Here is a 26115-nt window from a genome sequence, read left to right on the forward strand (position 1 = left end):
GTAGAAGAAAGTTGATCTGACCAACAATACCAGGACGTCCCTGACATAACATGGGACAAAGGATGGAGCATTTAACTCCTTGTCGCTGGTAATAGTCTTTGGGAACACGTCACAGATTGGCACTATCTGAGCTGGATTTCAAAGGAAAAATTGGATGCATTTAGGTCATTGTGCCTTGGATTCCAGCCATCACCAGGGAGAATGTCAATATTGAAACCTGTTGAGTATGAAGAAGATAAAGTCCCCCAAATAAACCAGGATCGCGGTGTCTTTTGTTCCTCTAGGTTGGGCTGCCGGCGACTGGTTAGGGCAATGAGCCAGGTGTCCCTTGGTACGATGACATTTTAAGAGCTCTGGCACCAGTGGCAAGTGTGGGTTAATTTGATATTTACTAAGATTCACTTGCTTTGTAAACATCGAGGTCTGGCTATTGGTGAGGGGACTGTGGACTGTTGACAGCTGTCATCATTTTACTGACTCAGACATCTTTTGTTGCTCTTAGAAAACAAACACCAACCTTCTGACTGCCTTTAGGAACCTGGGACTCTCATAAAACAGCACTATCTGGGACATTGTTCTCTGGGAAACCAGAAACAGGTTCCTTGAGCCCTGACCACACCAGCAAAGAGAACAAAAAAACAATCACTGTCATTATCACCATCGCTGTTGTGATCATCATCATCATCATCATCATCATCATCATCACGGCATCCTCTGTCTTCTAAGCGCCTCTGTAAGGTTGCTAAGAACCATCTTCCGTTTGGTCCCTTCTAACTTTAAATGTGCCAAGTAAGGACATCCTCATTCGCAAGAAGATGGTTCTCTGCTTCTGCAATTCATATTTTAATCTTATTACAACCTATCTTTTTGTTTTTTCATTTTTTTCACTCTTTACATTTCTACCGCATAGCTCCTATTTAAATCCGTAAATCTTAATCCAAATGAACACTGACTTTGTTGGGATTTATGTATTTTGAGTATGTATAGCCTATAATTATGCCTTCTGTCCCCGAACACATTTTTAGGTCTTACTTTTTTTTGTTAAAGTCAGCCCCTCTATTCTCTCATTTTATTTCCAATGCTTCTGCTCCTTTTAGAACGTGAATTTTGTTAGAAGGATTATTACTTCCCTGCCGCTAAGAGTGGATTAGGCCATCTGTCATGAATCCTCACCTGACAAAGAGAATGTTAACAACTAGTACTTAGGATGGACTTGGTACTAACCTGGCACTGGATACGATTTCTGACCTAAATTTGTTGTTTCACTGATTCTTACAATGGCCCTGAAGGTCTGGGGTTATTACTGTTCCCAACCTACAGGTGTAGGGATTAGGCTCAGGGGGGTTGAATGACATGTTGAAGGTCAGAGAGTTGGTGAATGATAGAATCCGCCTGCCTCTGATCCCAAGTCCAATGTCCCACACAGCCTTTCACTTTGAGCTTCCACTGACATTACTTTTTATTTCTCCTTCTTTAAAAATTACTTTAAATATAGAAAATAAGATCTGGCGCTTGGACACAGGAAAGGGAACATCACACACCGGGTCCTATTGTGGGGAGTGGGGAGAGGGGAGGGACAGCATTAGGAGATATACCTAATCTAAATGACGAGTTAATGGGTGCAGCACATCAACATGGCACATGTATACATATGTAACAAACTTGCACGTTGTGCACTTGTACCCTAGAACTTAAAGTATAATTAAAAAAAAAAAAGAAAATAAGATCTGGGAGTCAGAAAATACTGGACACCCTACAATTCTTTAGGGCTCCCAGCAGGGGTGAAATTCCAGGGGTGGTTAAATCTGTTTGAATTCATTTTTAGGAGTTACAATTTGACAAGAAGCTCTAACAACACACTCCACTGGCAGCCAGGACTGCAGCAGCCTTGCCTGTCTGCCATGATCTTACTTTGTTCCTCTCCGTTTTCCTGGCGTGGTTTGTCCTTTATAAACCAGCCTCATCTGGGAATAGTGTGCATTTGGTTAATTACCTTTGCAGAGCCAGCAGATGGTGCAGAAAGCACTGCATTGTCGGAGGACCTAAGCCAAAAAAGAGAAGAGGGAGAGAGCGTGGCATCTGTTTATTTGTTTAATTTCTTCAAGAGGAAATGGTGGGTATAAAAATAAAACTAGTCATCACTAGGCATCTCAAAGTGAGGAACACTTTTACCGTCACATAACAATGGTTTAAAATAAAATTCTATTTCAGTCCCCAAAGCTTTGGAAATTTGAAGAAGTATCTGAAACCTGGAACTGGCCATGCTGGCTCAGTGAGGGTCCATTGGCCAATCCTGAACAACGGCCAAGTTTACCTGTCAGATGCTGTGCCCCAGACCTAGGCATGGAAAACCAGCCAGCAAAGCAGGTTCCCCATAGAAGCCCCCACTATCACCTTCTTCTCCATTTAGCCAAAGACCAGGTTAGTTTCTAATTAACAGGGTTTAATAGCCTCTCTTTCTACAGTTTTGGTGGTAGATGTCCCACATGTAATCTATACCACTGTCCTTGGAATCAGAGAATATTCCAGATGAAAGGACCCTTAAAACCATTGCAGTCAAACCCCCTCATTTCAGAGAGTAGGACACTGGGACTCAGAGCAGAGAAGGGCTTTACCGAAGTCACCAAGCCTGTTAGTGGCAGAGCCAGAATTAGAAGTGAAGTTCCCTTATCTCTCAGCTTGCCGCCTCACCCCTGCTATGCCAGGTAATCAGAAGAGGGAGAGTCAGGGAAAGTTTGGAGAGATTCCAGATGGCTCCGTGAGCAAAGTCTTAGAAAAACTGCCTGCTGCAGAAAGGAGCTAAATGATCAGACCACCGAGGTAGCAGGCACATGACTTGAGAAACAAGAAATAGTCCAGAGTAACTAGAATACTGGGTGTCCGAGACAGGGCAAGACAGATTGTGGGGACTTGATTGTGAAGGGCTTTGTCATCAAGAAAATGCAGCACCAAAGATGTAAGTAGGAAACAGTTACGTCTCGGCCTGTGCCCAAGATGGTGGTAATGTGAGGATGGGTTGATGAGGGAGATTAGGAGGCGGAGGTCACCCAGGAGCCAGATGAGAAGTGTCCAAATCAATCTGGTGGTAATGGAAATAAAGAGGTTTCATCTCCCTTCACTCCACAGGAACGTCTCTGTTCAAGGTCACTAATGCCCTTGGGCTTGCCAGATCCAATGGCTACTTCTCTGACCTTACATTTCTTCATATAATCAACCACTATGTTTTTCAGATACTTCATAAGGCAGGCGGGGGTGGAGGTGGGTGTAGAGAGCTGTGCTTAAAAATAAGAAATGGATGGCCAGACGTGGTGGCTCACGCCTGTAATCCCAACACTTTGGGAGGCCAGGGCGGGCAGATCATGAGGTCAGGAGATCGAGACCATCCTGGCTAACATGGTGAAACCCCATCTCTACTAAAAATACAAAAAAAAAAAAAATTAGCTGGGTGTGGTGGTGGGCGCCTGTAGTCTCAGCTTCTCGGGAGGGTAAGACAGGAGAATGGCCTGAACCCGGGAGGCAGAGCTTGCAGTGAGCGGAGATCGTGCCACTGCACTCCAGCCTGGGCGACAGAGTGAGACTCCATCTAAAAAAAAAAAAAGAAGAAAGAAATGGAAATCTCCTTGGAGAGAGGAAGACAACTCCCTTCAGGATCCAGCCCCTCCCTAGCAAGGAGCTCCCACTGGGTCAAACCACACAGGGAGCAGCCCCAGTCCAGGACAAGCAGGGCAAAAGAGAAGTCCTATATTTGGGTTCAAACACTGAATTGAAAATATAGCACTTAGGACATATGTGATCTGTTCTAGCTACAGACATGTTTTTCATCATCAACAGGTAAAAGTCAAAATACCTTAGCAAGCAGGTAAACTTCTATGACTTTTTTCTACTCTCCATTCTTAACTCCATCATTATCTTTCTTCTGAATAAACTGAGCTTGCAACAAACCAATGATTTAGAAAGCTAACAAAATGTTATACAATCTCACAGAAGTTTAAGTCCCAGATCAAGGGAAGTGATAGGCCTGCATTCTTCTGCATTGATTTGACCATATCTGGAGTTCGTTCTTTGCCCAGTTCTGGCCTTACATTTGCAAAGAGACAATTACAAGATGGAGAAATAACCCAGCATGGGAAGCCCATCAACAAATCTAAATGTGTGCCTGTGAGGCCTAGATACATTTTGCTCCGTGAAATCTTTATGCTTCCTCAATAACTGTTTTCCAGTGTTTGAAGGACTATATGTTGACAATAAAGCAGGTTGATTTCAGAAGAAAAACTTCTAGCCAATAGGTAAATCATCCATGAAGTTGAATTTAGCTTCACGTAAACACTGATCTTCAAAGGGATTGACTGCTGAGAGGGACAGCTGCTTTCTGTACCTGGAAGTGTTCGTGCATATGCCTCATGGCCACCTGCAGAGACCAGAGAGCTGTGGGTCCTGTTCATGGAAGAGTCTAAATTATTTGAAATGTAGTCTTCTCTTAGTGACCGTCAACAGGTCCCAGAATTTCTTAGAGATGTCCAGTAGGCTGAAAAGAACTGGGGTTGCCAGGAGTCAGGAAATAAGAGAGAGAATGGTAAGAGGAATATGAGTTTAACATGAGACAGAACTCTAGAAACTGTTAAAGGGGCTTCCCAGAACTTCGATTTCCTCTTTCTTGCCCAATGATACACTCTCCTCACCCTCTATTTTCCCCACTTTCAAAATACTTCTTCAAGAAAGGATAATGTTAATTTATACTAACATGTAAATGGCTTCTTAGAATCCACAATCTTCTCTTCCCAGAGTCATTTTGCCTACTTCTAAGGGATAAAATCTAAAGCTAATGAATTGACTGTATTAGGCAGTTGTATGGAGAAATGAAGAAACCAGCGGTTAGGATTTGGGTTACGGTTGCCAAGTATTGACTGCAAGTAACAGAAATTACCTCCAACTAACTTTAGCACAAAATGAATATGTTTGAAGAACACAGGTAATATGGTTTGGATCTTTGTCTCCTCAAAATAAAATCTCCTGTTGACATATTCCCAGTGTTGGAGGTGGGGTTTGGTTGGAGGTGATTGAACCCTGGGGAAAAATCCCTCATGCATGGTTTAGCACCATCCCTGTGGTGATAAGTGAGTTCTCGCTCAGTTAGTTCTGGTTGTTTAAAATAGTCTGGGACCTCTCTCTTATCCCTCTTTTACTCCTGCTCTCACCATGTGATATTCCCAATGTGCCTTCAACTTCTACCATGATGGTAAGCTCCCTGAGCAGATGCCAGCACCATGCATCTTGTACAGCCTGCAGAACCAAGAGCCAAATAAACCTCTGTTCTTTATAAATTACCCAGCCTCAGATGTTTCTTTATAGCAATGCAAAAATGGCCAAACACAACAAGGGAATCCCACAGAAGTAAGGAATCAACAACTAAGATTCAGGAAAGACATGAACCATGTAGCTCCGGGGGCCTTGGAAGTAAGGATAGGTGAAACTTCTCTCCTGCAACTGCGACCACAGTACGCAGCTCTACTGTCCATTTTTGCCACATCTGTGTGCCTCAATATTCAAATTACCAAGAGAGAAAAATGGCCAATCTTGGGTCATGTGATCCCTTGGAAGCTAGGAGAGATCTGTTGCCAGGTGCAGAGACATAATCAGATACAGGAAAAGGCATAAATGCAGGACTAAGGATATCTGAGTAGCCTGAAATCACATCACATAAATAGTCTTGTGAGTGACCTCACATCACCACCATGCTCACAGACACCTGGGTGGCTCCCAGTTGCTAACAGGTGAAGTCCAAGTTCTATAGCAAGGTATCTGCAGTCTGTGTGCCCTTGCCCTGGACCACTTTACTCACCTGGTGACTGCAGTGTGTCCCTCTGAGTGACAGTCCTGCTGCTGTGGACCTGTCAGTGACCGTAGTGCTCTTGTTCTCTGTAGTATCATTCCCAACCTTGCTGATTTCCTGTTCACCCTCACAGATAATAGGGCCAAGGTAACTGGCCTCATCCACAAAGCCTCTATCCTCTCTCTGGTATTTTTACTGACTTCAATTTTTTTTGAGGTTTATGGTTTTATTGAGCTTGTTTCCTGTGAGTACATGAAATCTTTGGTGGAATGAGGCAGGATATAAACAAGTCCCACCTTTTAGAGATGGGGCAGAAGTTACAGTAGATTTGAAGAACGATGTTTCCTTTCTCCTCTCTCCATTTCCAGGTAGCCTCGCAATGCCTGGCACATAGGAGGTGCATGGTGCATATCCACTTGATAACCTACTGAGGATTGCAGACTTTTAGTCCACACAACCAACAACCAAAGCCAGATCCAGCTTGTGACGCCTGAGGCTTGTATAGCTTGGGAGGTTCTCTGGGGAAAAAAAGTACTAAGATGTCGTACTTTTGCAATTTCTGCAAAAACAGATGACATGAGGAATATCTTTTAAGGGGACCATGCAAGAGAGTAGCCTGAGGCAGACGTTTCTTACCTTCAGGGGAAATCCTCCTCTGCACATGACCAGCCAGGCCTCCAGGTGAGTGGTATTCGTATCATTTCACAGAAAAGAAATAGATGAAGAGAAGGTTTAACCTTCATCTAGTCATTACCATGTGCCATTTAATCCACACAACACTGTGAAGGAGGATGTATTAGTTCCTCATAGCTGCCATAACAAGTGATCACAGACATGGTGGCTTAAAGGAACAGGAATGTATTCTCTCACAATTCTAGAGATCAGGAATTCAAAATCAAGGTGTTGATGGGGACATTTGCCCTATGGAGGCTCTAGGGAGAATCTGTTTACCCTCAGTCTCCTTTACTCATTTACTTGACTTGCAAGAACCATCAAAGTAATGAAGTTTATACCCTCTGCATAAACAGATGGTGGCAGAACTGAGTTAAAGATCTTGCACAACTTCAAGACCCCACCTAGGAAGTCTTTCTTGGAGGATTTACTTAGAAGTCTTACTGCTTGGAAGTCTCTCCAAGGCTCATGCCACTGTCTTTCTCTTCTGCACTTTTGTATCCCTTTATTACCCATGCCAGTATCTTTGACCTTGACCTTAAGCTATTTGTAATACTGATTACACTCTCATCATAAGGAACTAACAGCTTCTGGCTTTAGTGTTTACATTTTTCACTGTGGGTCAGGTTTCCGGAAACTGTGCTGGAGCAATATTGGCCTTCTTCTGCTGCCACACACACCAAATGAGCACCCACCTCAGGCCCTGCTGCTGAGTTCTCCTGGGGTTTTGGTGGCCTTTTCCTATGTCTTGTGCCTCTTCTTTCTTGCCATTTAGAATCTCAGTTTAAATTCTGTATTCTCATTTGATTTGATTAAGCCAACTTAAAAGAGATATTATTGAGAAAATAAGGGAAAATTTGACTATAGTTTTGGTATTGAAAAGTATTAAAGACTATTTATTCATTTTTTAAGATGTGTTAATGCTTTTGTGAATTTGTGGTGTTTTTAAAGCCTTATTTGTCAGAAATGCTGAAGTGCTTATGGGAGAAATGATATGATGTCTTGGAATTGATAGGACATATTCCAACAACAATAACAAAATGGTATAGAAAATATAACAAAGGCTGGGTGCAGTGGTTCAAACCTGTAATCTCAGCACTTTGAGAGGCTTGAGGCAGGAGCATTGCTTGAGCGCAGGAGTCTGAGACTAGTCTGGCAACGTGACAAGACCCCATCTCTTAAAAAAATAAAAGTAGCCCAGTGTGGTAGGGTGCACCTTTGGTCCCTAGTACTTGGGAGGCTGAGGTGGGAGGATCACTTAAACCCAGGAAGTCGTGGCTGCAGTGAGCTATGTTCATGACACTGCACTCCAGCCTGGGCGATGGAGTGAGACGCTGTCTCAAAAAATAAATAAATAAATAAATAAATAAATAAATAGGAAAGAAAATATAATGGAGATAAATAAAACAAGGTTGTGAAACTACTAAATACTGTAAATACTATTAAAGTGGAGGTACCTGGGGCTTCATTATATTATTCCCTGAACTCTGTGAATGCTGAAAAGATGCCATAATAAAAAGATATACATGTGTATGTATAGTATGTGTGAAATATTGAATATTACATTCTCTGAGAGGCCTCCAACTGTCCAAGTCTAAAGTATCTACTTTAAAGTGTCTAAAGTTAGCACATGGTAGGTGCTCAGTAAGTGATTACTAGCTGAATGAATCCAGACTCTAAACTCCAAGACAACATGTTCACTCATCTTCTGCATCTACATGGCCCTTTATCTTGATGTAAGGCTCTTGAACAGACTGTTCAGAAATTAATGGTTAAATGATTGCTCATGTGGTCAGAGTCACACTTCAAAACAGCCTTGCCTAAGTCTCCTGCTTATTCTTGTGTTTAAAAGCAGTTTGGAGACTACAAGAGAGACTTTCGGGATATAGGGAAGTGTTTTTAAAATACTGTAGCAATTTTTTCAATATCCTTTATTTTTCTTATACATTTTTAACTACAGTTAATACTGTTAATTACTGTTATAATGTTCATATAAAAACAACATGATATGGTTTGGCTCTGTGCCCCCACCGAAATCTCATCTTGAATTGTACTCCCATAATTCCCATGTATTGTGGGAGGGACCTAGTGGGAGATAATTCGAATCATGGAGGCGGTTTCCCCCATGCTGTTCTCTTGGTAGTGAATAAGTCTCGCGAGATCTGATAGTTTTATCATGGGTTTCTGCTTTTGCATCTTCCTCATTTTTCTCTTGCCACTGCCATGTGAAATGTGTCTTTTGCCCCCTGCTGTGATTCTGAGGCCTCCCCAGTCATATGAAACTGTAAGTCCAATTAAACTTCTTTTTCTTCCCAGTCTTGTGTATGTCTTTATCAACAGCGTGAAAATGGACTAATACACAACACATATTTAAATGCCTTACAGATTAAATTTTAACTCAGCTGAGCCACCAATGAGTGACTTTAAATTGCCAGATTATGTTACTTTGGGGAAAGCCTCATAGTAAAGTTTTCCTGACATCTTTCTTGATTTGTGTATTTGAACCTTTTTTTGAATGTGTCACTGACTTGGAAAGTCTCCTCTTTTTCATGTTTGTTTACAGGTTTAATCAGAACCTATCATGTAAAATTGCATATATGCAAACCTTTGTGCAATACCCCTATGCATGATTACGTACCCGGCAAAGAAAATTGAAATGAAAGATATGATGCCATGACAATAATTCCAACACAGACAGTTTCTTAGCTGACAAGACATTACAGGCTACCAGTCTGACTTGGACATTTAAGTTTATGATAAGGAACATGGAGTCATAGTTAAATGTTAATAGCTATTTAGTTTAATAAAATTTGGACTAGTTTTGCTAAAGAACAAGTATACTGAGACTCCTTAAGAATGGCCAATTCTTTGCAGCTATTTATCTGCATAGAAAAAAAAAGTTTGTTCAATTCTATGCAACACAAACAAAATTCAAAACTAACATAAATGCTGTAGCTTACAGAAAACTGTAACTGTTGTCCATGCCCTCATGACTCATTGGTTTTATTGATGGTCTTTAAATATATGACACAAATTAAAACAATTAGATTATGTTTCTATTAGCATATTACTTAGAGTTTTTAGTCATAGTTTGCATATTTGTGCTCTATGTAAGATTTCATTTGTTTGCTGCTAAACAAAAATAAACAGAAAACACTGGGTTAATGGAGATAATATGGAGTTCAGAGGGAGGTGGTCTTGGGTGCAGACCCAAGCTATGCCTAGTACCGTATATATTCCATAGCAGGTCTTTCATAAATGCTTGCTAGCTAATGGTGGCTATTCCAGGTTCCCAGTTCCCATCTTTGCCAAATCAGCTGCCTACATGCATAGCCTTGAATTCTCCAGGTCCTTCTGCTTTACATTTTATTTCACAAAATATCCCCTGTGAGGAGGATGCCACTTTGCATATCACTATTGTAGTTATGTTCAGAGCCCAAGAGGGATCTAGAAGGAAGGAGAACATTCATGAAAAAGCAATGGGTAATCAGGCCTCCCAGGCTCTGAGCCCAAGGAGCAGCTCAGCTCCTTGAAGAGTTTTGTTTCTCCAAAAGAAACCCTCAGGACAATACAGGCCTTATGCTAAGTCAACTGACCAGACCTCACCTCCTGCCACCCACCCCACCCCGAGCTTTGGGCACCGCCTGTCATCTTCTCCTAGGCATACAGCAACAAAGGCCAGTCTATTTCCCTCCACACTGGAGAGGCCATGGGGGAAATAGAGCATGTTTGCTTCAAAGTCCAAAATATCCAGTTTTCAGCTAGAAGGCCAAACTTGTTGAACTGGGAGGGAATGGGATCAGATGGGAGGCTGGGAGTTGTCAGCAGGTTTTCTAACATTGGATAGGAGCTATGGCTCCTGTAAGAGGCGGTGGGGGTGGGGCTCCGGAAGGAGGATTAAGGGAACATTGCCAGAACTGGCTGGCTCAAATCATGCACATTCTTGGCAAGAAGAGGGAGCCTTTGGATGAGGAAATCTCAAGAAGCTGCAGCAAGGGTAGTCTTTTCTCTGCCTATGTGTTTGCGAAGTGTGGAAGAGAATCACATGCTTTATTGGATTTTAAGCCAGAGAGTCAATTCTCTGCAAAAACAAAGCTGACAAACAGAACCCAAACAACTTAAATAGGTCATCAGGAAAGAGTCTTCTTGGTATTGACAATCAAATTTCCCCTGCAGATTTTACTTGTAGACACAAAGTCTGTCTTGTTGCATTGCTGGGATAGCTTCCTGCTTAGCCTCCCTGACCCCAAGATTATTCTTTTCTGTCTGCTCTGCACATGGACAGTAGAATGGCCATATTAGGTGGCATTCTGATTATGACATTTCATGGCATTACCTTTCTGTTTCTTCCTGTTGCCTACAAAATAAGGTTAGACTCTTGACCCTGAATTCAGAGTCTTCCACAATGTGTCCCCAAACTGCTTTTTCAATCAATTTTGCTTTCTGTTTCCCCTTCAAGCATCCTGCTTTCCAAATCCATGTCTCACCTCCTGTTACTCATTTTATTCCCAATGGCCACTGTTTGCTCCCATGCTTCCATGTCCGAGTTCTATCTTCTCTAAAATGTCTGCTTCAGTTGTTATACCTACTACAAAGCCTTCCCAAGAAACAATCATTATGAAAGCCAGCTTTACTGTAGCCTTGCCCTTTCACCTACTGGCACTATGATTTGGGGCTAGATATGTAACTTCTGTGAGCCTCAGTTTACTCCACTGTAAAATGAGAAAAACCTACAGGGTGGTGTGCAATTTAACTGAGAAAATCATCTAGAGTACTTAGCACAGTGTCAAGCACATAGTAAGTGATTGGAAACTCCATTTTTTAATGTATTATTATGTTTTCCATGTTCCACCTTATTTTATAGTGGCAAGAAATGTCCTCCTATCACTTTATTCTTCTTTTAAAATAATTCCCACAAGACTTTAGAAAGCCTATGAAAAAATTCACATAATCAAAAACAACTTCAGATTTACATATTTATCACCATGTGCCACTCTGTGCCAATTCACATGTGGAATCTTGTGGTAGGTCTAATTTACCACAGACATTTTAACTAACAATTATATTCTACCTGCTCCCTAAAGGAGCATAAAACCCACACTTGCAATACTGCAGAATTTGTTTCCTGCTCAGGTTACCAGAACATACAGATATCATTCCATGCTTATAGAGCACTTCAGGGTTTTCAAACTATGGCTTTTATTTGCTCACCACACATTCCTGGGAGTTAAGATGTGTAGCATCATTCTACTGAGGATGAGAGAGATTTACAGTGATGAAGTCAGACCACCAAGTTAATGTCATAGACTGTGCAGAAGCAATGTAAGTGATGTGGCCAGAGGGTAGATACTCAATAAGAACTGATGAAGTGATTGAATGGATGAAAGAAGTGCGCTGCTGTATTAGTCTGTTCTCACATTGCTATAAAGCACTACCTGAGACTGGGTAATTTATAAAAAAAGAGGTTTAGTTGGTTTATGGTTCCACAGGCTGTACAGGAAGCATGGCTGGGAGACCTCAGGAAACTTACAATAATGGCAGAAGATGAACACATCCTACATGACTGGAGCAGGAGGAAGACAGCAAAGGTGGAGGTGGTACACTCTTTCAAACAACCAGATCTCATGGGAACTCACTCAATATCATGAGAACAGCAAGGGGGAATTCCGCCCCCATGATCCAATTACCCCCTACCCTACCAATTACCCCCTACCCCTATCCAATAACCCCCTATCCAATTATCCCCTCTCCAACATGGGGGATTACAACTGGACATGAGTTTTGGGTGGGGACACAAATCCAAACCATATAAGGGAGGCATCAGGGCTGAGAGAGAGAATACATCAAAAGTTAGAGGAGAGTAAGATTTGTCTACAATGTTCTTCACAAAGTTGAAGGGCTGTATTTGCAAGGCTATTTCAGTTTTGACAGAATTACCACCTGGATTTGATTAAAGCAAAGTAAAATCTACTGACTCCTACAAATGAGAAGCCAGAGGACCAAGCTGCCTTTTGTCTAAGAGTTGATTCAGGGCTCAAGTGAGGTTGTTGGTTTTCTTTCTCTCGCTGTCTCTCTCTCTCTCTCTCTCACACACACACACACACACACATTCCCTACTTTGCCAGTCAGACTTCTCGTGCTTAAAGGAGAAGACAGCACCAATGCCCTGATGAAGTGATTGAATGGATGAAAGAAGTCCACTGCACATCCTTCCTGTTCTAAGGTCAAGATGATAAAAAGGGCTGGGGAGGAAATGTACTGGGCTTCCAAATCCAACAACTAAAACGAGGCCCTAGTAACTCCATATGAAAGAGATTTTAGTCATTTATGGAGTGTCCAAGTGACCATCGGTATTCTATAGTGATATGGACTGCTGTTCTCCCAGTCTGGCCCTGAAACGCCAGGAAATGAAAATAGTTCACTTCCATTGGGCACTTACCAAATGTCAGCCTCTGTTATTTTATTTATGTATTATCTCACAGAGTTCTTTAAGCAACTACTTACTGTAGTTCTGATGTGGTTTGGCTGTGTCCCCACCCAGATCTCATCTTGAGTTGTAACTCCACAATTGCCATGTGTCATGGGAGGATCCTGGTGGGAGGTAATTGAATCATGAGGGTGGGTTTTTCCCATGCTGTTCTTGTGATAGTGAATAAGTCTCAGAAGATCTGATGGTTTTAAAAACAGGAGTTTCCCTGCACAAGCTCTGTCTTTGCCTGCTGCCATCCATGTAAGATGTGACTTTCCTCCTTGCCTTCCACCATGATTGTGAGGCCTCCCCAGCCATGTGGAACTATAAGTCCATTAAAACCTCTTTTTCTTTCCAGTGTCAGTTATGTCTTTATCAGCAGCATGAAAACAGACAAATACAGTAAATCGGTACTGAGAGTGGGGTGCTGCTGAAAAGTTACCTGAAAATGTGGAAGCAGCTTTAGAACTGTGTAACAGGCAGAGGTTGGAACAGTTTGGAGGGCTCAGAAGAAGCAAGGAAAATGTGGGAAAGTTTGGAACTTTCTAGAGACTTGTTGAATGGCCTTGCCCAAAATGCTGATAGTGATATGGGCAATAAAGTCCAAGCTGAGGTGGTCTCGGATGCAGATTAGGAACTTGTTGGGAACTGGAGCAAAGGTGACTCTTGTTATGTTTTAGCAAAGAGACTGGCAGCATTTTCTTCCTGCCATAGAAATTTGTGGAACTTTGAACTTGAGAGAGATGATTTAGGTTATCTGGTGGAATAAATCTCTAAGCAGCAAAGCATTCAAGAGGTAACTTGGGTGCTGTTAAAAGCATGCAGTTTTAAAAGGGAAAAGAGCATAAAAGTTCAGAAATTTGCAGCCTGACAATGTGATAGAAAAGAAAATTCCATTTTCTGAGGAGAAATTTAAGCTAGTTGCAAAAATTTGCATAGGTAATGGAGATCCAAATGTTAATCCCCAAGACAATGGGGAAAATGTCTCCAGGGCGTGTCAGAGGTTTTCACAGCAGCCCCTCCCATCACAAGCCCGGAGGCCTAGGAGGAAAAAGTGGTTTCATGGGCTGGGCATAGGGTCCCTGTGCTGTGCATAGCCTAGGGACTTGGTGCCCTGCAACCCAGCTGTGCTGAAAAGGGCCAAGGTAGAGCTCAAGCCGTGGCTTCAGAGGGTGCAAGCCCCAAGCTCTGGCAGTTTCCATATGGTGTTGAGCCTGCAAGTGCACAGAAGTCAAGAACTGAGGTTTTGGAGCCTTTGCCTAGATTTCAGAATATGTATGGAAATGCCTGGATGCTCAGGCAGAAGTTTGCTCTAGGGGTGGGGTCCTCATGAAGAACCTCTGCTAGGGTAGTGTAGAAGGGAAATGTGGGGTCAGATCCCCCACACAGGCTCCTACTGGGGCACTGCCTAGTGGAGCTGTGAGAAGAAGGCCACTGTGCTCCAGACCCCAGAATGATAGATCCACCGGTAGCTTGCACCATGTGCCTGGAAAAGTCAGACACTCAAGGCCAGCCTGTGAAAGCAGCCAAGAGGCTATACCCTGCAAAACCACAGGGGTAGAGCTGTCCAAGACCTTGGGAACCCACCTCATGCATCAGTGTGACCTGGATGTGAGACATGGAGTCAAAGGAGATAATTTTGGAGCCTTAAGACTTGACTGCCTCACTGGATTTCTGACTTGCATGCAGACTGTAGCCCCTTTGTTTTGGCCAATTTCTCCCATTTAGAATGGCTGTATTTACCCAGTGCCTGTACCCCCATTGTATCTAGGAAGTAACTAATTTGCTTTTGATTTTACAGCTCATAGGTTTGCTTTTGATTTTATGGCTTATAGGTGGAAGGGACTTGCCTTGTCTCAGATGAGACTTGGGACTGTGGACTTGTGAGTCAATGCTGAAATGAGTTGAGACTTTGGGGAACTGTTGGGAAGGCATGATTGGTTTTGAAATGTGAGGACATGAGATTTGGGAGGGGCCAGGGGTGAAATGACATGGTTTAGCTGTGTCCCTACCCTAATTTAATCTTGAATTGTAACTCCACGATTCCCACCTGTCATGGAAGGAACCTGGTGAGAGGTAATTGAATCATGAGGGTGGCTCTTTCCTGTGCTGTTTTCATGATGGTGAATAAGTCTCACGAGATCTGATGGTTTAAAAAACAGGAGTTTCCCTGCACAAGCTCTGTCTTCCCTGCTGTCATCCACATAAGATGTGACTTGCTTCTCATTGCCTTCTGCCATGACTGTGAGGCCCCCCCGCCAGCCATGTGGAACTATAAGTCCAATAAAACCTCTTTTTCTTCCCAGTGTCAGGTATGTCTTTATAAGCAGCATGAAACAGACTAATATGAGTTATATCATTATTCTCATTTATAGATGAGGAAAGTGAGACAAGGACCATTTAAGTCACTTCTCCAATGTCTTGTAGCTATTAAGTGATAGAACTAGATATGCAACTAGATTGTGGTAGAACTAGATCTTCATGTCTGGGTGGTCTTGCTCCAGAGACCATACTCATAATCACCACACACCTGCACCTCAGCTACCATCTCTGTGACTTCTACATTTTATAGGACCTAGTAAAAGCCTCAGTTCCTCATGAGTAATTTTACATATTGGTGGAAGGAATAGAGATAATGAATGTACTTACGATGCATTATACATACTAGGAATTCAATCAGTGCTAGTTAATACACTAGCCCAAGAAGATTCTTGGTTGTGGATCCTAGTATATCCCAGGAAACTCATAGGAATAAACTGGGGCAACAATGACCAGAGCTATCAATAATGTTGAGATCTTTGTGTTAATAAGCACAGATCTTTGATACAAGGGTTGTGTGTTAGACTGCCTCAATTTTGAGATAGTGAATAAAATCTGGGGATGCAAGAAACAGCAAACTAACTCAAGTTGGTTTAAGCCTAAAAGAGAAATGTGTTCATTCTCATAAAAGAATTGTGCACGATAGAGCTAGTGTTCCAATAACCATTTCAGAAATATGTCTTTTTCTCTCTTTTTTACTTTCCTATATGTTGGCATATTTATTTAGGGTGGCAAAGATGGGCTCCATAGGATATCTCTCCACATTTATACCTGCATCGCTTCCTGAAACTTCCATCAAAAGGCCTGTGGAATCTCTCATTGATCTGGTTTAAGTCACTTGTCTATCACTGAGACAATGACTATGGCCATGGGGATATAGTGTTCTGATTGACTACACATAACCCTCCCAGCTCACCCTCAGTTCTGCAGAGGAATATCAGGGTACTGTTACCAAAAGAAAGAGGAAAAAGATCCAAGGCAGGATAAAATGTGCCTTTCACTACAGAGCATTTTAAACAAAAGTGAAAACTTGCAGTTTTTCCAGTTGAGAAAATATTCTTGAATTTCATTTGGAAGGGGCAATGCCTTACTTGGATCTGGGAAATTCTAAATCTGGCCTCAACCTTTCACTCACCTCCCTCATTCATTCAAAATGTATTTATTAAGCACTTACAATGTTATTAGACTCTGTGAAAAGAAGTGAGCATACAAACAAAAAAACAAAAAACACATACGCCTTCTGTAGTCCTTAGGCTAGTGATCACTGTTAGATACAGATAAGTTAAGAATTCCAAATATTATCTTGTAGTTTTACAGTCCTCATACAAAAACCACTTGAGGGTTGGATATATAATCAAATATTAAGTATAAAATGATTAAGTCACTAAAAGAAAATGTAGGAATGTACTTTTACATTGGAGGAAAAAAATGTGTTCACCAAAATCATTTGGAAGACAGTATTATGTTTGTTTGGAAGACATATTTAATAAGCTGCTTGGGTTTCAGACCAAGACCTTCAAGGAATGCTTACACATCAAAAAGCAGTTCATTAATTGCTCTGCACAATTGGAAAAAAAACCTGTTAGTGCTCACCGGAGACAGAACAGTAGAAAGGAAAGCATGCCTGTGGTTCCAGCTATTCGAAAGGCTAAGGAGGGAGGATCTCTTGACCCCAGGAGATTGAGGCTGCAGTCAGCAACGATCGTTCCACTGCACTCCAGCCTGGGGGACAGAGTGAGACCCTGTCTCAAAAAAAAAAAAAAAAAAAAAAAAAAAAAAGAGAGAGAAAACAAAAGAGAAAAAAAGAAAATGATAATAGAATGTATTGTACTAAATGGTGATGTTTCTTTCATCATAAAACCCTCTCTCTCTCTAACCTCCCCCAATCAGCACAAAACAATTGGTGTGAATGGATTTATTGTTGAAACTGGTGCATGGATGGACTAAGCTTCCTGCACACAGACCCTGCAACTGCAGATGCCACAGCTGCAGCGACTGCTACTGCACTCACATCTGGTTTCCATTTACCTAATCACAGGGTGGTGATGGGCTCTGAAAGCATGACCCCAAACGCAGAAATCATGAAAGAAACTAGGGCTAAATATGGTTGCATCATGCTAAAGAGATTCTGAATGGTTAAAATACTGTAAACAAAGTTAAAATGTCAGACAAACTGAAATAGTTTTTTTGCAATATAAATGATGAAAGTTTATCTATATAAAAATATTTTCATATTGGTTAAAAAAAATCAAAGGTAAATATCCCAATAGAAGGATAGGCAGATAATATGAGCTGGTCATTTTCAAAAGAAAAAAATTAAGTGGTTATAAACATATTAAAAAGTCTGCTTTTATAGAATAGAAATAAGAATGAAAGAAAGACAATCTACAATAAAGAAATCATGAAATATCATTGTCTTCCTATTACGTTGGGAGAAAAAAGGAGAATAATTTCCAGTGTTTGCTGGGTTGTGGGGAAATAGGCACCCTTAACAGAAATAAACTTTCCTAAAAACAATCTGGTCATATATCCTAGATCCCTAAAAGTGTATCAATCTTTAATGAAAAAAATATTTCTGGGGACATAATCCTAAAGAAATATTTAGAGTTTAAAAACGTATGAGTACTGCAGTATTTACTGTGGCTTATGTGTAAAAGCCAAGAATTAGAAATGACCTAATATTCAAAGGCCACAGATCGGCTGCAGAAACTGGGTTATGTGCATATTACATATAAATACCAGGCAACTACTAAATATTGCAATGTGGATGGATATGTGTGGACATTGACATATAGTTCTAATATCTATATATTATGGAGTGAGAAAAAACGGATAGGAAATGATGTGCATATTTTGAACATAATTTGTTATACAGAAAAACACACAAATACAAACATAGAAAAAGATGCCCAAAGAGCATCAGCTAGATATTTGCAGAGGTTATTTTTGGGTGATTGGATTATAGGTATATCTTAGTTTGCTTTTGCTGCTGTAACATAATCCCACAGACGGGGCAATTTGTAAAGAACAGAAATGTATTTCTCACAATCCTGTAGACTCGAAAGCCCAAGATCAAAGTACCTGTAGCTGCAATTGTCTGGCAAGGACCACTCCCTGCTCCCAGGATGGTGACTTATTGCCACATCTTCGGGTGGAAAGGAATGCTGTGTCCACACATGATGGAAGGCGAAACGGCAAGAGACCGGATGCCGCATGAAGGCTTTCACAAGACTCTCAATCACATTCACATTCACAGGGAGGAGCCCTCATTGCCTAATCACCTATTGAAGGCACATTTCTTAATACTGTCACATTGGCAACACCTGAATTTTGGAGGGACACATTCGAACCACAGCACGGTCTTTTCTAGTTTTGGTTTGGGTTTTGTTTTAATAATTTGTCTCCATGTTCTGAACCTCCTGAAAAGAAAGTTAGATTCTGTAGATTCTGACATCAAAAAACAATACACATAAAATCAGAGTGATAGGCACAGGTTGTGCCATGGAAAGGGTAAGTATAGCACACTCTAGGAACACAGAGAAGAGCCTTACAACACCCCCTGGGGAACTCAGAAGTGGATTCTGGGCTATCTTCCTTGGTACCATCCCTCTTCCCTGCTCTCCTACCACAGCCTGGCATCTCTGAACAGGGACATCTTTCCACTACAAATCAGACTCTCCTGAACATCACCAATGAGCTGGACTATCCTGGATTTTCAGGTGCCCATCAAAATTCACCCTTCCTCTGGCACTAGCCCTGGAGTCCTGGTGTTTACCAGTGTGCCCCTGCTTCTGTGGCCTTTATCCACATTGTTCTTGCTGCCTGAAAAGTCGGCCACTCATTCTCTGCCCAGTGATCTCCTTAAAGATTGTTTAAATGTCAAATTCACTGAATTGATCTTTCCCCTTGTCTCTGGTCATACCTGCATCCTACTCTGTTGTTTGGATGCCGTGGTCCCCCAGTGATTGGGGCTCCTTCCTTCATGCCAACTTCCCAGCCTGCCCTTCTGGCTGGGATTTGGACAGTGTGTCTCTGCTGCCCCATAAGACAAAACCTGGAATGAAATACCATTCACTGCTCACAAAAGTGAATGCTCATCTGAGCCTGGGAGGGTCACACAGAATTCCTCCCTGCTTTACTGCTGGGAATAAAATCCAATCCCTTCACCATGACTTAGGAGGCCCTGTTAGGTCTAAAACTGCTTTGTGGACCAGCTCTCCTCCTCTGCTCCTGTCCTCCCACTTCTGGAATGTGGCCACCACAGTAGAAACTGGGTTGGTTGCCTGGGTGATGGGGAAGTCATTGGCTCCAAGTATGCTGATGAGAGCTGAATGAGCTAGCAAGGGCCCAGTGGTCGGGAGCAGGGCTGGTGTCCAGGGACATGCAAACCCGCAGCCGCGTGAGGCCCATCCCTCCCCCATCATTCAGGGCTACAATTCATTTTTAGTGTTTACAACCTATCAAATTTGGTGGTCACAGGGTTTTTGCAAATAACACTCAGTGGCATTTCTCAGCCCACACTTGGGAAATTCCCCTGAGTTTTCTAAGATTGATCAAAAAGTATGTGCTCTGATAACATGATGTACAGGGGTCATCTCAGAATATATCTGATTGGATTTGTTTTTAAGGGGATTCCTTGGACTGAGCAGAAGTGAAGGGATCAATGAGGAGACCCTGTCTCCAGCTGCTCTGGGAAGGGTGACAATAATGGAGATGGAGACACGTAGCTCAAATGGGGTATATTTTGGAGACCAAGTTGGCAGAATTTGCTAATGCATGTGATAGAGAAGGGGCGATGGAAAAGGAAAAATTATGGGAATTTTTTTGTTTTTGGACAAACAACTGTTTTGTTTTGGACTGAGCAACTGCATGAATGGAGTTGCTCAGTAAATGGTGTATTTACTGAGAGGGAAAGGAGGCAGGCAGACTAGGTTACAATTGTGGAACAGTTTATAGTGTGTTGGGGTGGGGGAAGGGAGGGTGTTCTGTTCCCCTCACATTATGTTTGAGATGCTTAAGACATCCAAGTGAAGATGGCAATTATGCAGTTGTTTATGTAAACTTGGAGCACAAAGTCTGGGCTAGAGATAGAAATCCTGAAATCATCAACATAGGGGTGGTTTTTAAATCACCAAAATACATGAGCCAGTGTACAGAGGATTGTAGAGCATACCCAAGAACGACCCATGAGAGAAGCTGGGTAATCTTGTATAACTTTTCTATACTCCAGTTTACCTGTCTGTAATATGGAGCTTAAAAAATATACAGCATGTAGTTAAACTATATAAATTTAGCTTTTACCATTAGCATTATTGAAGATCAGTAAAAGGAGAGGCTAACAATGAAGATACAAAAAAGAAGACAATTAGGCCTGAAGAAAATGTGGAGTATATAGTTCCTTTTAGAGAGCATGTACATGTGTGTGTGCCCATGTGCATATACATGGTTATATACATGTGCTCATGCATATATATGTCCATGTGCAGGTACATGACTAGACACCTGTGCACACCTGTGCATAGACACTGCACGTTCCTGTATGTGTGTATGTTATCTGTGCACCTGCACGTATGTATGCATACTTTCATGTATGTGTGTATGTATGCATGTGTGTGCACATGTTTGTATGTGCAGTTGTGGTAGGAATAGAGGGGATTCAAATACTCAAGAAAAAAAAAATTCCTCCCTTTAAGAAAATCTTAAAAGACCAGATCCAATTCTGTTCTGTTTACAACCTGAAAGCTTCCAAAGATGACTTTTTAAGTCATTGTTGAACAACAGCGACACAATGCAACACCAAGGTCTTCATCTATTTTGGGCTGTTATAACAAAATGCCATAAACTGCATAGCTTATAAACAATAGAAATTTATTTCTCACCTTCCTGGAGGCTGGGAAGTCCAAAATCAAGGTACATTGGTGTTTGGTAAGGGTCCACTTTCTGGCTCAGAGATGGCACCTTCTCATCATCTTCTCATGTGGTGTGAGTGTCTCTCTGGAGTCCTTTTTAAAAAAAGCACTACTCTCTTTCATAAAGGCTCTGTCCCCAAGACCTAATCACCTCTCAAGGGCCCCAAATCCAAATAACATCACATTGGGAGTTACAATTTCAACCTGTGAATTTTGAGGTGACACAAAGATTCAGACCACAGTGATACAGTTTGACTATGTGTCCCCACCCAAATCTCACCCTGAATTGTAATAATCCTCACATATCAAGGGTGAGACCAAGTTGAGGTAATTGGATTGTGGGAGTGGTTCCCCCCATGCTGTTCTCCTGATAATGAATGAGTCTCACAAGATGTGATGGTTTCAGAAGTGTCTGGCATTTCCCCTGCTTGCACTCACTCCATCCTGCTGCCCTGTGAAGAAGGTGCCTGCTTCTCCTTTGCCTTCAGCCATGCTTGTGAGTATCCTGAGGCCTCTCCAGCTATGCGGAACTGTGAGTCAATTAAACCTCTTTCCTTAATGAATTACCCAGTCTTGGGCATTTCTTCATAGCAGTGTGAGAACGGACTAATACACTAGCATCCAGGTTTACATATAATGTGGTTTTAGCAAGTCCAGCATGATTATATCTGTCCTAAGCCATAAAGCTCCCTGTACATTCTAGTGTAAATTATTACAGTTGAGCATGGGCTATTTTTAAATACTTACCTATGGGCTCTCTTATGAAATTCTGGGTATAAATACACAGGGCATTATTTTGAACAGAATGGGACACAGAATGAAAGCAGGAGAAATCCCAGAAATATCATTTAAAGAACTGACTTAATGGAAAAGGTGTTGTGTCCTCATCTCATTTTATTTACTAATGACATTTCACTGAGTTCTTAGGCAATTTGCAGAATAGTCTCTTACAATAATAGCAATAAAATCCACAGTCCTTGAGGAATACTTTGAGATTTTCAAAGCACATTTGCATCAGCTCCTTTTCTCCTTAACCTCGAGTGAAACAAGACAGAGCAGCCATCAAGAGTCCTGGAACCAAATATAGGCCTGAATCCTGCCTCAGTCTCTCTCTCCATTAGTTTCTTGTGGCTTGGCCGGGCATGGTGGCTCATGCCTGTAATCCTTGAACTTTGGGAGGCCAAGGTGGGCAGCTCACTGGAGGTCAGGAGTTTAAGACCAGCCTGGCCAACATGGTAAAACCCCATCTCTACTAAACAAAAATTATCCAGACATGGTGATGTACACCTGTAATCCCAGCTACTAGGGAGGCTGAGGCAGGAGAATCACTTGAACCTGGAAGGCAGAGGTTACAGTGAGCTGAGATTGTGCCACTACACTCCAATCTGGGTGAGGAAGAGAGACTCTGTCTCAAAAAATAACAACAAATAAAGAAGTTTCCTGTGGTGCTGTGAAAGGTTATCACTAACTGGATGGCTTAAAACAATAGAAATTCATTGTCTCACCATTCAGGAGGCCAGAAAATCTCAATCAAAGTATTGTTCTAATTGGTTCCTTCTGGAGGGAGAATCTGTTCCATGCCTTTTCTTAGTCCATTTAGGCTGCTGTAACAGAATATTATAGTCTGGGTGGCTTATAAATAATAGAAATGTATTTCCCACATTCTAGAGGCTGAGAAGTTCAAGATTAAGGCACTGGCACAGTTGTGCCTTCTTCGTGGTTCAGAGACGGCCATCTGCTCTTTATAAACTCACATAGCAGAAGAGGGAAACTCTGGTAGCCCCTTATAAGAGCAATAATCCCTTATCATAATGATATGATATAATAATCCCTTATCATAATAGTCATGAAGGCTCCACTCCCATGACCTCATTATCTTTCAAAACCCACCTCCTAATATCATCACATTGGGGATTAGCTTTGAACATATGAATTTGTGGGGGATGCAAACATTCAGTCCATAGCATCTCTCTCCTAGCTTCTGGCAGTGATGAGCAATCCTAGGTGTTCTTTTCTTTTTTCTTTTTCTTTTTCATTCATTCTTTTTTTTTTTTTTTTTTTTTTTTTTTTTTTTTTTTTTTGAGATGGAGTCTCTCTCTGTTGCCCAGGCTGGAGTGCAATGGTGTGATCTCCACTCACCGCGACCTCCGCCTCCCGTGTTGAAGCAGTTCTCCTGCCTCAGCCTCCTGAGTAGCTGGGATTACAGGTGCCTGACACCACACTCAGCTAATGTTTTGTATTTTTAGTAGAGATGGGTTTCGCCATGTTGGCCAGGCTGGTCTTAAACCCCTGACCTCAGGTGGTCTGCCCTCCTTGGCTTCCCAAGGTGCTGGGATTACAGGTGTGAACCACTGCACCCAGCCAATCCTTGTTTTTCTTAGCTTGCAGCTGCATCACTTCAATATCCATCTGTACAATCACATGACCTTTTTCTTGTATGACCCTCTGTGTCTTCACATGGTTTTCTTATAAGAACACCAGTCATTGAATTTAGTGCCCACCCTAACCCAGTATAACTTCATCTTAATTACATCTGCAAAGATCCTATTTACAAACAAGGTTACATTCTGAGGTGCTCCGTGAGAATGAATTTTTTAGTGGCACTATTCAACATAATACAATCTCTTGCCATTTGTATAAGTTTCTCAGATAATGTGTTCTTTCATTTAAAAATATGCAAGTGCTATACTATTGGGTTATTGTGAGAGTAAATCAAGAAAAAGAGGAACCACACCTAGCACAATGCCTAGTATATTATAGACCATGAAAGCTGTGTCACTAAGTTTAGATCCTGGCTATGCTAGAAGATCATAGACCTCTATGAGTATTAATTTCCTATTTTCCTATTTCCAACGTAACCCTCTTGAAGGAAAGGACAATGTTTTACTGCATTTCTTTTGTTGTTGTGTTTCCAGAGCTTTCTAAAATGCATGGTCAATAGTGAGTGCTTACCAAATTGTATTGGCATGAACAAACACTAACAAAGGTATATGTATCTCACAGAAATAATGGGAAGATGAAATGAGAAAAAAACATGTGCTTCTAAGAGCTCAATAAAATGTCTATTCTCTTTTCTCTCCCTCTTTTATAGGACAGACCACAAATAGTGGATGGATTCAGAGAGATGACACTGGTCATCAGTGAAAGGCTCAGGAAGGAGTCAGGGGAGGGGCTCTGATCTCAGCTTTAATGCATGGGTAGAGTTTGGAGAATGAGAAAGAGCAAGCTATGCTAGCTTGCTGAACTACAGGACACCTTTTACTTAATCCACAGATAAAATGTTTTTCAGCCAGCTATGTGTCAGGCACTGTGCTCGTGGTTAGGATATTGTGAGCCGCCATTTCCTCTTTTGCTCTTCACTTTAATAAAGAAAATAGACCTAATCAGGTTAATGTAATATTATAGGACCTTGTAGAGACATTTTCCCAGGGTAAGAAATTTCTGTGAAATATTTCAGACATACACAAGCATGTTAAAAAAAAAAAAAAGGCAATAATGACATCACATACCCAGTTAAAGGAAGCAAGCATTGCTAATACAATAGGAGACTCCAATTGGTACCTCTCTTTCTGACAGTTGAGAATGTTGTTCATGAAGTAAAGAAGAGAAATGACTATCCCAAGGTGCCACATGGCAAAAATGCACCTTAGGGTTTCCTAACCTTCCATAATGCAAAAAAAGTCATGTTGTTTGATGGTATTTATTTGTTGCTTTCATTTTTAGCAAGGTCTTGTATCTTTTCAGTTTATAGGGTCTATGTGGCTCAGTAAGAAAATTCAAAATTCCCCATCCTTTCTTTCATTCCACTATTCTTCTTACAGATAATAAGTTACCAATCATTTAGCTAATCATTTTGATAATACCACAAGACCTCTAAATAATATGCTGAAATTACTTCATTTTTCATTTTTAGGCATCATGTATGGAATTCTTCCAGTGAAAACTGAGGCTTCATGTCTCTGTGGTACCTCTTCCTTATTGCACCCATGAACCCTCCCTGAGATCTCCATCCCCTCAATGGAAAACAGAGCCCTGAAAGAGACCAGCAAAGATGGAAACTTAATATTTAACAAACCTAGTATTGTGGATAGTGCAGCAAGGATAAGTCATTCAATAAATTGCACAGAGGCAATTGGTTATCTGTAAGTGGAAAAAAAGTAAAATTGGATCCCTACCTCACACTGCACACAAGAATCCATTCCAGAAGTGTTAGAACATTAATGTGAGAAACAAAATTTTAAACTATTAGAAGAAAACATAGAAGAATGTTCTCAAAATTAAGGGTGATAAAAATACACTTGACTTCCAGAGAGAGAAGGCATCTCATCTGAAGTACTACACGTCCCACAAAGTTGACTGTGCCCAGGACTCCCTCCTCTTCTTTGTTCTCCTACCCTTATTCTCACAGCTCAGGTTGTATGATGTTGTGGAGGTGGTGACAGTAAGACTAATTTTGCACACTGTTAGAAAATTTGGGGGCTGACTGATTAGAATGTGGGCTAGGAGAGCACCTTTGTCCTCAGCTTTGGGCTTTCATCATCAATTTTGAGTTCCAGGAACAGTCCCACTTCACATCTGATTACATTGCCATTAAATGGGAAGATGACTCCTTTGGAAATGTGTCCAGGCAGTATGCAAAGGATAACTGTGCCATTCTCATACCTCAGGTCTTTAGAATAACTTGCTTCATTCGTTTGCTTCTATAAGGTTTTTATGTCTTTTAGGGGGCAATGGGGGATTAGGTTATAGATTTTTGTACTACTGATTTAAATTTTCGAACAAATATAGATATAAATACACGTTTCAATTTTCATTTTAACTGATTTTTAACTTATTTTACATTGTGGTCATAGCATATAGTTTCTATGACACCAATTATTTGCCATTGTTTGAGGCTTGCTGGATGGCCTAGCATG

The 26115-nt window shown here is 41.4% G+C and overlaps 1 long non-coding RNA gene across 1 annotated transcript in view; it reads left to right on the plus strand.

Annotated features, from left to right (window-relative positions):
* The window catches only part of LOC105487914 (uncharacterized), a 276851-nt gene extending 269053 nt beyond the window's left edge, over positions 1-7798 (plus strand). Inside the window, exon 6 of the long non-coding RNA XR_011621457.1 lies at positions 6199-7798. This is a non-coding gene — a long non-coding RNA (uncharacterized lncRNA). The remainder of the gene's footprint in view (positions 1-6198) is intronic.
* Positions 7799-26115: the final 18317 nt, after the last annotated feature.

Source organism: Macaca nemestrina, chromosome 3, assembly GCF_043159975.1.
Source record: "Macaca nemestrina isolate mMacNem1 chromosome 3, mMacNem.hap1, whole genome shotgun sequence".
NCBI lineage: Eukaryota > Metazoa > Chordata > Mammalia > Primates > Cercopithecidae > Macaca > Macaca nemestrina.